The sequence below is a fragment of the Schistocerca nitens genome, chromosome 10 (assembly GCF_023898315.1).
Source record: "Schistocerca nitens isolate TAMUIC-IGC-003100 chromosome 10, iqSchNite1.1, whole genome shotgun sequence".
Lineage (NCBI taxonomy): Eukaryota > Metazoa > Arthropoda > Insecta > Orthoptera > Acrididae > Schistocerca > Schistocerca nitens.
Genome location: NC_064623.1, coordinates 213,571,502 through 213,586,510, shown reverse-complemented (window position 1 = coordinate 213,586,510; position 15,009 = coordinate 213,571,502). Strand labels below are relative to the sequence as shown.

Sequence of the window (15,009 nt, the reverse complement as noted above, 5' to 3'; positions counted from 1 at the left end):
TAGGGACATGAATGTACTAGAAAAAGCATTGAAAGATTCCTCGGTTGTTGTTTGTGCAAAGACATCTTCCCAGGTTTCATTAGCTAACAACTGGATGAAAGTATTCACTTTTTCTGTATAGAAGTGCCTTTTGTATCCCTACTTATATTTTACTGCCTTGGGGATAGAGTAATTTATGTATGTTAATAGTGTATTGTGATCCGAAAGACCTAAGTTTACGTTTAGTGGCTAATTGATACCATTCTCCATATTTGTGAAAATATTTGCTAATGTGTCTCACAGTTAGTATGGGGTTTGGTATAAACATTAATATATTGAGTTGCTGAGCTATAGACTGATGGTGTACGGCCACGTCTTATTGACGACGATGAGCCATGCTCAAACTTAAGGCCGTACATTGCCCAGATGCTGGTGGAACTTACTACTGTGTCATAACTGCTTGTATCAAAAGGGATACATGACATGAGGACTAGGAACAAGAACCCTGCAAGTATCATAGTAATATGACACTAATATGTAAGTAGATTTTCATCAAACACTTGCAGAAAATTGCTGAGCTGGCATTGTTCTGAATTGTATCATAAGCCTGGCCATAATCATCACCCTCACACACTAACCAGTACTTGCTTTGAATTTTATAATGCATGCAGTTGGAAAATTCCTCTTTATCTCCATAACATTCATTTAGATAATTTCTCAAGTAATTGTGAAGCCTTCATTGCGTTTCTCTTCACATACTCAATGACCTGATGCTGAAATTCATGAAACCTTCCCCTGCTTTGGTTCTCCAAAAATTCAGCATTTAGAAATGGCATTCTTTAACTTACTCTTTATCTGATGCCACCTAGCAACACTAGCTTCTGTGACACTGAATTTTCTTCCTGATGCATAGTTTTTTGTAGCTTCTGCTTCATGAATCAACATTAACTTAAAATTAGTGTGATATTGTCTGACCGAACCAACTGTGTACTATGATCTCACAGTTGTACATTTCTTAACAAAGTCACAGCTATAATTTGTATTCATTATTGACTGCTACAGTTTACAATTTTTACAGCACTGAAAATATTACTAAACTGAACAGCAACTATATATTGTCTACTCAACTCCCTACAGCTGAATAAGCAGAAATCGTATCATTTTGGATTAATACTGTACCAAATCTTAAAAATTATCAGTGATGTAGAACAGCAGCAGCTTTAGCAACATTGATGAAGCTCATGTTCCACTCACACCACATTTCAGTTGTTCTGTGTGACCACAATGTTAGCAATAATTGCTCTCTTCCTATTATTATTTGTCCAACTCATGGGTAGTTCTATTCTGACTACAAATGGGTTCAGGCTAATGGCAATTTAAACATGATACATGTATATAAAAAGCCAAAGTACACTGTATACATTCCCTCTGTTGACAGCATGGCGAAATTTGCTTGCTCCTCACCACTTCCCTCCTCCCACTCATACTAGTGCTCAGCCAAGCTGGTGTCATGGTTCCCCCTGCAACTCTTCCAGATTGTACATATAAATGTGTGTGTGCCTCAACTGCCAAAGCTTTATCTGCAAATGTGAGATGACCACTATATTAATCTATGAGTGTAAGATGACCCAGTATTTTTTGAATGCTGAATCTGGGGAAAAGCTCATCTTACATTCAGGTAAATATGCTAGGTCTTTTGTATTAACCTTTCATGTGTAGATTTATGGAGGAATTTCAAGATTCTTTGTATAATCTTATTTCCTCAGGTTTTAACAATTGGACATGTTTAATTAAATTTATGAATAAATATTTACAACAATGTGGAAAGGACATTGTGCTAGTCACCACATGGAGGAGGTACTGAGTCACAGAAAATGAAAAAGAATGCTAGAAATATTTCAGCATGTGGACAAAGTCCTTCTTGGAATTATAAATCTCTCTCACATTCACTCAAATGCAATTCACTCACACAACCTCGGTCTCCAGGTACTAAGCTTGACTGTGGCAATGTCCGACATGAATGCTAATCAAGCTGGGGTGAACACTATGGATAAGGAAGAGTGGGGGGGGGGGGCAGGGATAGTGGGGCAGGGGGGGGGGGGGAAGATGCTAGTGCTGCCTGTGAGAGTGCAGAGGGATGTGGTGGAAACAGGATAGGGCTGCTAGATGAAGGATTCAGTGGCTGTACTGTGGGGAGGGGTAGAGGAAGGGGAGAATACAGATGTAGACAAGAGGAAAAGACCATATAATGCCTTACAGAGGTAGAACCATATGTGGTACTAGAGTGGGAACAGGGAAAGCAATAGGCATTTGAAGGACAGTTACTAGCAAAGGTTAAGGCCAAGGGGGTTATGAGAATGAAGGATATGTTGGAGGGAGAATTCCCACATGTGCAATTTGAAAAAGATGGTTTTGGTAGCTGACCATTCATGAGGACAGACATCTTGTTGTAGTCAGGTCCACACAGAATGCCGTACTGTGGTGACAGCTAAGTTTTTAGATCACATGGCTGCTTTCACAGGTGGCCCTGCCTTTGGCAGGATAAGAAATGCCTGTGACAGAACTGAAGTAGGTGTGATAGTTGTAGGATGTATGGGACAGACATTGCATCTAGTCTATCATAATTTCATAATTTGGGTGGGTAGGAGGAATACTACTGTATGAGGGGCAGGCAGGATGTTTCTCATTTCAGGACGTGATGAGATCTTGCTGGAACTCTGGCAGAGAATGTGACTGAATCGCTCAAGTCGTGGGAGGTATTATGTCACAAGAGGAGTGCTCCTATGTGACTGGACAGTGGCTATATGGGGGAAACAGATGTCTTTGTAGTTGTATGAGTGGCAGCTGTCGAAGTGGAGTTTGATGGGTTTGATGTGGACTTGATGTAGCCACCGTTGAAGTGAAGGTCGACATTAAGGAAGGTGGTTTACTGGGCTGAGAAGGGCCACATGAAGCAAATTGGGAAGAAGGCATTGGGATTCTGGAGGAATTTGGGCAGAGTGTCCCAACTTTCAGTCCAGATTGTGAAAATGTTATTAATGAATCTGAATCAGGAGAGGAGTTTGAGAGGTTTGGGATTCTAGGTGGTTAGGAAGGATTCCTCTAGATGGCCCTTGAACAGATTAACATAGGATAGTGCCATGTGTGTGTACATTGCTGTACCATGGATTTGTTCATAGGTGATGCCTTCAAAGGGGAAGTAATTGTGGGTTGAGGATGTACTTGATCATGGTAACCAGGAAGAAAGTTGTAGGTTTAGAGTCAGTCAAGCATTGAGAAAGCTAGCCTGCAATAGCAGCATGGCCATGAGAATTGGGATGCTAGTGTAGAGGGCAGTGGCACTGACAGTGCCAAGCAGGGAACTTGTTGGTAAAGGAACAGGAACTGTGGAGAATCGATGGAGGAAATGGTTGGCGTCTTTTTATGTAGGGAGGTATGTTATGTGTAAAACAATGAAGGTGTTGATCCACAAGAGCAGAGATTCTCTCTGTGGAGGTACACTAACAAGTTGCAGCATGGTTCAGTTTATGAACTGTAGGAATCATTTAGAGGGTAGGATTTGGTGGGGATATGTTTGTGTGTGTTGGGGGGGGGGGGGGGGGGGAGTGAGAGAGAGAGAGACTTAGGGGAGATATTCTAGGATGGACCTATGGGCTTAAGGAGGGACTGGAGATCCTACTGGATTTTTTGGATGGGGTTGTTGTGGCAGGGCTTGTAGGAGGATATATCTGACACCTGATGGAGTCCCTCTGACAGATAAATACTGTGTTTCATAACCACAGTATACCCAGCATGATTGGATTTGGGAGTGAGGCAAGGAGTAAGACTTTTAGTAATGACTGGTACATCTGTGGGACTGAAGCATTTGGAGGACATGTTCATGACGATGTTGCAGGTTGTAATGGGACACCCGTCTCCAACACTACCTTTCTTTAATAGAAGTAACCAATAACAAAAATATTTTCAAATCTTGAATAGGTTAAAATTATCTCAAGAAAGAATTTCATATGATTTTGTATATGATGCAGTATATTTCAGGCTAAAATGTATAAAAATAAATTACAATCGATATGTATTAATTCTGTGTGTACGGTTAAAATTGCTCTTCTTTTAGAAACATTTAAAACTACAAAATATCTGGCACACTTAGAATAACTATTATTAATTATGCAATCTGCCACTAATTATTAAATTTATTTCTGTGCTCATTTATAAAATAATGATATAACTTGGTGAAGATTCTTCTTTTGTCATGAAAGTTTGTAAACTCTTTTGTTTTGTAAACTCTTTGGAATGTTGTTAGTACTGCAGAGTGAAGCAGTAGTGGGTGTGCCTCTGATGGAATCGGACCTGTATTTAATTTTTGCAATAACAATGTAAATATCTGTTTTAATGTGGAGATTGTAAAGATAGTGTGACATAGAAGAATGGGATATATATAAAAAGTCATAGAAACAGAAATAACACAGCAGACTTACTTAACTGTTATCAAGTTACCTGGAATCCCCAAAGTCAAAAACTTCAACCTCAAGTATATACCCCTTCATGTGTCGAACTGCAGCCAACGAGAAAATGAAGATAAGTAAAAAAGTTATTTGAACATGTTACTCCTCTTGAAGCTTATGAAATGAATCAATTATTTAAGAGACTGAAAATCTACTGGTGATGTGTGGGAGGGTAAGATTACAAGGTCTATTTTGGCTCTGGGTTCTGTAGGGTGGCAGAAGACGACCATACCGTGGCCCACACGTTCACTGGATCTGACATCCCTGGATTTCTTTCTGTGGGGAAAGCTGAAGGATATTTGGTATCGTGATCCACCGACAACGCCTGACAACATACGTCAGCGCATTGTCAGTGCATGTGCAAACATTACGGAAGGTGAACTACTCGCTGTTGAGAGTAATGTTGTTACACATATTTCCAAATGCATTGAGGTTGATGAACATCATTTTGAGCATTTATTGCATTAATGTGGTATTTATAGATAATCACGCTGTAACAGCATGCGTTCTCAGAAATGATAGGTTCACAAAGGTACATGTATCACATTAGAACAACCGAAAAAAAATGTTCAAACGTACCTACATTCTGTATTTTAATTTAAGAAAACCTACCTGTTACCAACTGTTCGTCTAAAATTGTGAGCCATATGTTTGTGACCATTACAGCGCCATCACAAAGCGAAACAAGTGGTCCAACGAAAACATTCGTATTTCTTTATGCACTACACGAATATGTAATAAAAAATGGGGATTCCTATTTACGAAAATGCAGTTGATATCCATTTGACCTATGGCAGCGCCATCTAGCGGGCCAACCATAGCGCCATCTGGTTTGCCTCGTCAAACTAGACGAGTTTCGTTCCCTGTAGTTTTTTCGTTTTATGCTTATTTCATGAGATATTTGGCCCGGTCACTATGAATTGACCACCCTGTATAATGTGAAGGTCTTCAACTATCTTGCACCATCAGTGGAACAAATGTTGACTAACTCCTGCGAAGGTCTTTTTTTTTTTTTGCTTCAAAGTACGCTACTAAAGGAGTACCACCATTCCTCAAATACAGAATAACAATTCATTATTTCCTCACAAACATAGACAAATACAGACAAGCAGGACTGACCAGTCTTTCTCTCACACCAGAAACAATTGAATTTCGCATTGACATTGTTATTAGCTCTATGTTCCATTCTTCAGTATTCCTTGGGCACTGCACTTGGCCTGGGGTCTCTTTGCTGTTACTTGCAATGACTTCAAAAATACAACAGCAGCAGACTACGAAAGCAAAGTAAATAATAAAAACATAAAGATAATTAGCTCCTTAACATGAAACAACCTAATTCTCAACTCATTCTGCTTGTTCATTTATTTGAAGCTACACAACATGGATATAAAATCAACAAATGTAAGGGAGACTTTGTACCCTTACATATGCCACCCCCCTATAAATATAAAATCAACAAATTAAAGGGAGACTTTGTACCCTTGCATATGCCATCCCTTATACATGAACAAACAGGAAAGGAAGTAAAGAAGAAAAACAAACTTATAAACATACATACATACGCACATTTAGAATATTGTAAAACAATATGTCAAGTTACGAACACCTTAGACTCCTCCTTTAACTATTTTCAGTTTGTCTCCAAAGCCGATAAGTGAACCTTTTATTTACTTATTTTACATTTTCACGCCTTACAGGGGTAACAAAGCACTGTTGTTGTGGTCGGAAACAATAATACCTTTACAACCTAAATTGATCAGTCAGTGTGTCACTTAAAATACTTCAGCATGGCAGTCATAATAATTATCATTAGTAAAACCATTAAACAAGTATTAAAAACTGAGGATCTCAGTTTGTATTTGCATATAAAGACTCATATAACACTTTTTGGGGTGTTGTTATGAAGCTTAGTTTCCATTATGAAATCCACTGTAATCACAGCCAAAACCAAATAAAATGTCATATTCAAAAGGGAATAACATGTCATAAACGATTTATTTGATATGAATGTTAATTTCTCGTTATCCATTTCTGATAAAACTTCTCTAAGTCATAAATAACACATAGTGGCTTGTAACGTGGTTATAAGTGGAGGAACTGCAGAAAGGTTTAATTTATGCTCAGTCATAATGCAGTCAGTATTAATACTAGTGTAGACATTCTACATCTCTTTCATTATGACATACTTCCTTGTTGTATGTAGAGCATGCGTAACAACCTCAAAACTAGGAACAGACTCCCTGCCTTGGAGCTGCTACTTAGCTTACTCTATACATGCAATGATATCAGTTACTTTTATCTGTGTAAAAGCCCTGATAGGGAAGAAAAAAAACTGTTTCTAATTTTCTTGATGGGTTCACTGCCGAACTTAATACCTCAGGTCGAGTTCAACCTAACATTCTCAACATCACCATGCATAATGTAATCACCTTCCTCTTGCCACCCCTCAGTGAGGCCACTTAAAATCCTGAGTCTTAACTACACACTATTTCTGAATTATTTAATTTATTAGAAACTGCCTAATAAGCTTGCTAGACCCAGCAATTTTGGAAAAAAATTGACTGTTACTTAATCACTCTTTAATTTCTTATGAAAGGGCATAAATCCTGGGTATTATACATGCCCGTTTCTTTGCTGGTTGTTGGGTTGGTTAACATTACTGCCTTTGCATGCGGTATCCTGATTATCATGAATGGCCCCTCATACAGTGAGTAAAACTTACTCATTGTTTTCCAATACTTGTCAGTTCTCTTGTGCCTTTTAAACAATGCTATATCTACTTCTCTATATGATATAGGGGTGCCTTTTTCCCATCTCTTTTTCCATTTTTCAACTACCATAGTCATCTCTGCTTTAATATTTTTTACTGACATCAGCTGGAGGGCAGAGTTTTCTTCTGACCATTTAACCCATTTCAAGAAGGGTTCCCCTTCTACTTGTTGTCCTATTACCTCCACTGGTGATACCTTAATGACCGAGTGTGGCAATTCTTGCAACACTAATTCCAGTTCACTTACTAAGTCTGTCCACTTTAAGTGTTTAGTTGCACAGTACATTCAGAACAAACATCCCAGTTAACACTTTGTGGATAGTAGCACAAAATCAAAATATGGTTTACATTCTCCCATGCCAAAAGCTCTTTGAAGTTCTTGAATGTGCACTGGCTCCCACTGTCTGTTAACAGGTTCTTAGGTTTCCCGACCTGTTTAAAATAGTGATCTCATAATTTATTTACTATGCTATTGGTTGTAGCTTTTCTTAGAGGATAATGCTTTACCATCTTTTATTGGTTGCAGCTTTTATTAGAGGATAATATTTTACCAACTTTGACCAACATTCTAAAGTGACTAGGATGCATCCCATTCCTCCCTGGCCTTTAGGCAATGGGCCAAAGAAATCCAATGCCACTAACTCCCAAATTTCTCCTGAAATGATGGGGTGCAGAAGTGTGTGTACTTCTGAACTATTTATTTTTATCTTTTGGCATACCTTGCAGGAGTGTAATATTTTCTTTGCCTGTTGATTCTTTTTTTAAAGTATTAATACTCTTTCACATGCATTATACAGGTCTTTAGTCCAAAGTATTCACAGCCTAAGTATACATACCGCGTAAGATATTTTATGCTGTCTTTAGGGATGCATAGTAACCGTTTACCTGTTTTGTTGTTCTTATGAAACAAAATTCCTTTACGTATCTTCCCATTTTCATCCTGATCCGAGTTGTTTTGTTGCATACTTCGAATGTGCCTATTTAAACTACTATCTTGTTGCTGTAGAGTTTTTAATGTACAATTGAGCATTTGAATATATTTTTCATACTTCTTAATTTTCAGTAAATATATAGCAAATATTTCTCTGTCTTTTACATCGTGGTTTAACTGTAAGCCAACAGGTAATCTTGATAAGCCATCTGCTACCAAGTTGTCTTTTCCTTTTATGTGACTAATTGAAAAGTTAAATTCCAGTGAAAAGAGAGGCCATCTAGTGAGTCTACTGTGTAAGAGTCTGCTTTTCAGTAGAAGGATTATTGCATTACGGTCACAATGTATTATATTTTCGTTGCCTACCATTAAGTAACTTAAACTTTCTGAAAGCCCATGCTACAGGTAATATCTCTTTTTCTGTGACAATATAATTCGTTTCATGGTTCATGAGCATTCTGCTGGCAAAAGCTATTGGCCTGTGTTCTATTGTCTGTTGCACAACATGTTTTTAAAGTATGCATTGTCCCAGACCATAGTCAGATGCTTCTGCTGATAGTTGGATTGGCAATATGAAGTCTGACTGAAGTAGTATATGCGAATTTGCTAAATTTTCCTTTATAGTGTTAAACTTCTCTGTACAATGTTCATCCCAATGCCACAATGTGTTTACTTTTAATAATTTCGATAAGTGAGGTGCATTCAATACTGCTTGTGGAAGAAATTTTCAATAAATTCCTATCATTCCTAAACATGACTTTAGTTGTCTTCTGTTTGAAGGTTCACAACAAAGTGTAGTACATCTAGTCTATGTGGGGCCAGTTTGATTCCTGTCATACTCACTATGTGACCCAAAAATTTCATCTCATTCCTATCAAAATGTGATTTTGATAGTTTAATGGTAATTCAATGTGATCTTAGTCTATTGAAAAATTCATTTAGCATTTGTAAGTGTTCATTCCATGTGGTAGACATAACTACAGTGTCATCAACATAAATTAAAATCTTATTGTCATTTTTTTTCTGTTTTCCATCTTTCGTTAGTTGCTATAATTCATGGAGGTACGTTCAAGCTGTGCAACTAATTGAAGGCAGTTTGTTTATTTCCATATGTGTTTCACTTCTTTTCTTTGCGAAGTATCTTCAGTGGCAATATCCAGCACTTTTAACTCATTTCATGTGGCCCTGGATTTGTATTTGTTAGTTTATATATAAAATAGAGGGAAACATTCCACGTGGGAAAAATATATCTAAAAACACAGATGGTGTGACTTACCGAACGAAAGTGCTTTCCCACGTGGAATGTTTTATATATATATATATATATATATATATATATATATATATATATATATAAACAAAGATGAGGTGACTTACCGAACGAAAGTGCTGGCAGGTCGATAGACACACAAACAAACACAAACATACACACAAAATTCTAGCTTTCGCAACCAATGGTTGCCTCATCAGGAAAGAGGGAAGGAGAGGGAAAGATGAAAGGATGTGGGTTTTAAGGGAGAGGGTAAGGAGTCATTCCAGTCCCGGGAGCAGAAAGACTTACCTTAGGGGGAAAAAAGGACAGGTATACACTCGCGCACACACACACATATCCATCCACACATACAGACACAAGCAGACATATTTAAAGACAAAGAGTTTGGGCAGAGATGTCAGTCGAGGTGGACGTGTAGAGGCAAAGAAGTTGTTGAAAGACAGGTGAGGTATGAGTGGCGGCAACTTGAAATTAGGAATTAGCGGAGATTGAGGCCTGGCGGATAAGGAGAAGAGAGGATATACTGAAGGGCAAGTTCCCATCTCCGGAGTTCGGATAGGTTGGTGTTGGTGGGAAGTATCCAGATAACCCGGACGGTGTAACACTGTGCCAAGATGTGCTGGCTGTGCACCAAGGCATGTTTAGCCACCGGGTGATCCTCATTACCAACAAACACTGTCTGCCTGTGTCCATTCATGCGAATGGACAGTTTGTTGCTGGTCATTCCCACATAGAATGCATCACAGTGTAGGCAGGTCAGTTGGTAAATCACGTGGGTGCTTTCACATGTGGCTCTGCCTTTGATCGTGTACACCTTCCGGGTTACAGGACTGGAGTAGGTGGTGGTGGGAGGGTGCATGGGACAGGTTTTGCACCGGGGGCGGTTACAAGGATAGGAGCCAGAGGGTAGGGAAGGTGGTTTGGGGATTTCATAGGGATGGACTAACAGGTTACGAAGGTTAGGTGGACGGCGGAAAGACACTCTTGGCGGAGTGGGGAGGATTTCATGAAGGATGGATCTCATCTCAGGGCAGGATTTGAGGAAGTCGTATCCCTGCTGGAGAGCCACATTCAGAGTCTGGTCCAGTCCCGGAAAGTATCCTGTCACAAGTGGGGCACTTTTGTGGTTCTTCTGTGGGGGATTCTGGGTTTGGGGAGATGAGGAAGTGGCTCTGGTTATTTGCTTCTGTACCAGGCCGGGAGGGTAGTTGCGGGATGCGAAAGCTGTTGTCAGGTTGTTGGTGTAATGTTTCAGGGATTCCGGACTGGAGCAGGTTCGTTTGCCACGAAGACCTAGGCTGTAGGGAAGGGACCGTTTGATGTGGAATGGGTGGCAGCTGTCATAATGGAGGTACTGTTGCTTGTTGGTGGGTTTGATGTGGACGGACGTGTGAAGTTGGCCATTGGACAGGTGGAGGTCAACGTCAAGGAAAGTGGCATGGGATTTGGAGTAGGACCAGGTGAATCTGATGGAGCCAAAGGAGTTGAGGTTGGAGAGGAAATTCTGGAGTTCTTCTTCACTGTGAGTCCAGATCATGAAGATGTCATCAATAAATCTGTATCAAACTTTGGGTTGGCAGACCTGGGTAACCAAGAAGGCTTCCTCTAAGCGACCCATGAATAGGTTGGCGTACGAGGGGGCCATCCTGGTACCCATGGCTGTTCCCTTTAATTGTTGGTCAGCAGATGTCTTGATGATAGAATGTGTGTGTGTCAGGCATCTTTTGTGACCTGTCCAAAGCCTTCGACATAGTAAATCATGACCCGCTTCTCCAAAAATTGGCACACTATGGTTTTCAAGGCAAATCTCTTAGCTGGATGTCATCATACTTGGCAAACAGAAAACAAAGAGTACTTATTAACATCAACGGCAAGAAATTTCTCTCTGGCTGGAAACACACTCAATTAGGTGTTCCACAAGGTTCAATATTAGGGCCACTACTTTTTCTGTATTATATTAATGATATGCCATGTCAGGTCCAGTCTGATACTATCCTCTATGCAGATGACTAAACAGCTGTAGTCTGTTGTAAAAATGAGGTAGACCTAATTCGTCATATTGAACAAACACTTGGGGAAGTGGAGGCATGGGTCAAAAACAATAACTTGACATTAAATTTTACAAAAACAGAAATTGCTCATTTCACCACAAAACAATCTGCACAGTCTATAAGTGAAATAAGGAATATGGACGAAAAACTAGAGATTGCAGACTGTGTCAAATTCCTTGGTGTATGAGTCAATAAAAACCTGTTATGGAGTCACCATGTGGACAACATACTGGGTCGACTGATTAGCCTTGTATATATTATGAATATCTTGTATAGTATTACTGATTTAGCTGTAAGAAAAACTGTATATAATCCATATTTTGTTGCAGTCATTAGGTATAATATAATTTTCTGGGGGTCTGAAAAAACAAATTTACTTAGCGCTTTTAGACTACAAAAAAGAATCATCCAAGCAATGGTGGGAGCAAAACCAAAGCAACATTGTAAACCTTTATTTGTAAAACTAGATCTAATGAGCATTCCAAGCATATACATCTATGAAACTCTCACTTTCAATAAAAGAAACCCACAACTTTTTAAGAGCAACTTCTTCTTGCATCAATATGATACTAGATATAGAACGAGCTGCATGTTACCTACCGACCTTTTAAAATCATATGAAAAAAACCCATACTATATGGGCATGAAATTTGTAAATAAAATATGGAAAGATATGAATGACACAAATGTAAAAGGTACCAAAAGAGACCTGGAAAAGTATCTGAAAGATAAGTTACTATAGTGTAGAAGATTTCATGAATGGCAACAATGAACTATAATTGTAATTAAAATACCTCTTTGAAGATGTTACACCATATATATTATTAGTTTATTGTCTATTTTTAGTATTATTATAAGTGTAAAACTGAAAAGTCACCTATATCACAATCTTTGATTGTATAAGGCATGGTATGTGATAATAAAAATTGAATTGAACTGAACTGAATTGCTGAACTTAGCCTTTTGCATAGATCTTGAATATGGTGGTGCCACTTCATTTTGCTATCTATATGCAGACCCAAGAATTTGGAGGACTCACCCTTCAAAATCTCGTGCTCATCCATTTTTAGGCTCATTTCATTAGTAACATTTCTGTTAGAAGAGAAATGATTGTAATTTGTCTTTTTTAGGTTGACTGTAGGGCCATTGGTTTCAAACCAGTTTGTCAAATCTGCAAACGCTTTATTTGCAGCCTCATTTGACACATTCCCTGAGAGATTATTAACTGATAAAGTGGTGTCGTCAGCAAACATGAGTATTTTCCCATATCTGTACATAGTGCTAAGTCATTTATAAATATTAGAAAAAGCAGTGGGCCCAATACTTAGCCTTGAGGTACTCCTACAGTAATGGAGCCCCATTCTGAAGGTATCTGGCCACCATGCAGTCCTTCCACGATTACTTTCTGCTATCTACCACACAGAAAGGATTCAAGCCACGTGCCTATGGTTCCACCCATTCCTAGGGTCTTGACTTTACTCAAGAGAATATGGTGACTTACACTGTCAAAAGCTTTTGACAGAAAACAAAATATTTCATTTGTCATCATATTATTATTTATGGCTTCCATAACATTGTCAACAATGGCATGTATTGCATCCATGGTTGATACCCCTTTCCGAAAGCCAAACTGGCTACTGCTGAGGATGTTACATTTACTAAGATGCTCAACCATTCTGCTATGCATCAATTTCTCTAGTACCTTGGAGAAAACTGAAAGTACTGAAATTGGTCACTAGTTTGTAGCCTCAGTCTTTTCTCCCTTTTCATAAATTGGTCGTATAAGTCCATATTTTAACCTGTTGGGAAAAACACCTGCTTCCAATCACGTTTTACTTATATGGCAGAGGACTGTACTTATTTCTTTACAACAGTATTTCAGTAACTTGCTGCAAATGTTGTCATAGGCATTAGGCATAGAGCATTCGCTTTCACTCTGTAGTAGTAGAGCTTTTTTATGAGAATACTGTGGAGACCATAGTCCAATTCATCCCCAAAATAATTCCCTCACTCAACTTAGATATTATGAAGCAACCCGAATAAATAGTGTGTTATTAATTCTAATTGGCAGTAATATTTGTTTGTTCACTATTTTATTATATCTTTCAGTAGCTCTTCTAATGTTAATCCCTATTAAGATTACTCAGCAAAATCTTGACTGTGCTTTATTCTATCTTTTAATTGTTCAGACACTACACAAAATGTATTCTCTGTGTCAGAAAGCTACCTTCCCAGTTATCAGTTTCAGTATGAAAGTATGGACTTCTCTGTATATTATTATAATATTTGTTTTCTGCTTAATACAAAGGATCCTTCTCATTTTCTTTGGACCCCATAGCTTTTACTTAATCTTTGGTTACATGTGTTTCTGTTTTTGGTTGTATGGCACCCACAGGCTTATTTTTCCTAAGTTCTCTAAATTAATTCTTATCTTTTCCCACCATTATGGATGTAAGCTGTCATAACTTTTTCAGTGTATCTCTTATTTTACCAATCACTACTTTCTTTATCATAATGATCCCAAGCTACTCTTAAGATATAACAATTAACACATTTTTCATACTTTTTCCCGTTCTTTAACATTTTACTGTTTTTCTGATATCAGCTGCAAATCTCACTATCATGTACTTCCCTGTCAGAGTTATGGCTTCCCAGAATGTTGCTGTTCCCATAAATACCTTTCTCTAACACTTTAACTTTCGCATTAATCATGCCCTGTAATTCTCCATTAAAGGCAATCTCACATTTTCTCATCATCATCTTCTACAACATTCTCATCATCATCTTTTACAACATCTTAAATATTATAAAAACCTACAATCTTTGTCTGACTGTTAGCTCTCTAACACATGTAACAAAAACTAGTGTCATTCTCCTTGATCATGTATGTGTAAACATGGACAAGTGTATATCAGAAAACTTTGATACTGGCTATAGTGACCACCTTTCGCAATTACTGACCGTAAATGTAAATCACATTTTGACCAGTATAGAAAATGTTATCCATAAAAGAATTGATAGTAGGAAAAATATTGAATACTTCCAGTACCTAATCAGTGAACAATCTCTATTACCAACGAAAAGATGGAAAATTTTTTGAACATTTTCAAGTATAACTTTGACATAGCTTTTCCACAAAGGAAAGTGATTCCCAAAAGCACAGATTGATTCAAAAACTGGATTACATCGGGCACTTAGTATCTTGTAAAAGGAAGCAGGAACTTTTTCTGCAGTCAAACACTCACAGCAGGCCAGAATTAATTAATTATTTCAAAAAATGCAAGCTAGTTTGGAAATGTGTCATAAAAGAGGCAAAAATTAACGAAAATGACAAATATATTATGAAGTCATCCAATAAAACTAAGTCCATGTGGAAAGCTGTGCAGGAACTTACGGGGAAGAAGACAACTCACAAAAAATATTGTGATATCACATGATAGAAAGAATGTCACTGACCCTAAGACAGTTGAAAACAGTTTCAGTTCTTATTATGCAACTGT

At 38.1% G+C, this 15,009-nt stretch overlaps 2 protein-coding genes across 4 annotated transcripts in view; one reads left to right on the top strand and one right to left on the bottom strand.

Annotated features, from left to right (window-relative positions):
- LOC126210406 (speckle-type POZ protein-like) overlaps positions 1-15,009 on the bottom strand; it is a 517,155-nt gene that overhangs the window by 364,116 nt on the left and 138,030 nt on the right. Inside the window, exon 1 of one of the 2 annotated variants that reach the window (XM_049939651.1) lies at positions 9,563-9,817. The exons of the other annotated variant lie outside the window; for it this stretch is intronic. The gene's annotated coding sequence lies outside the window, so the exon portion shown is untranslated. Of the gene's footprint in view, positions 1-9,562; positions 9,818-15,009 lie in introns of those variants that run through there. 2 annotated transcript variants of the gene reach the window in all.
- The window catches only part of LOC126210403 (protein abnormal spindle-like), a 232,247-nt gene that overhangs the window by 144,990 nt on the left and 72,248 nt on the right, over positions 1-15,009 (top strand). The gene's annotated exons all lie outside the window — the stretch shown is intronic.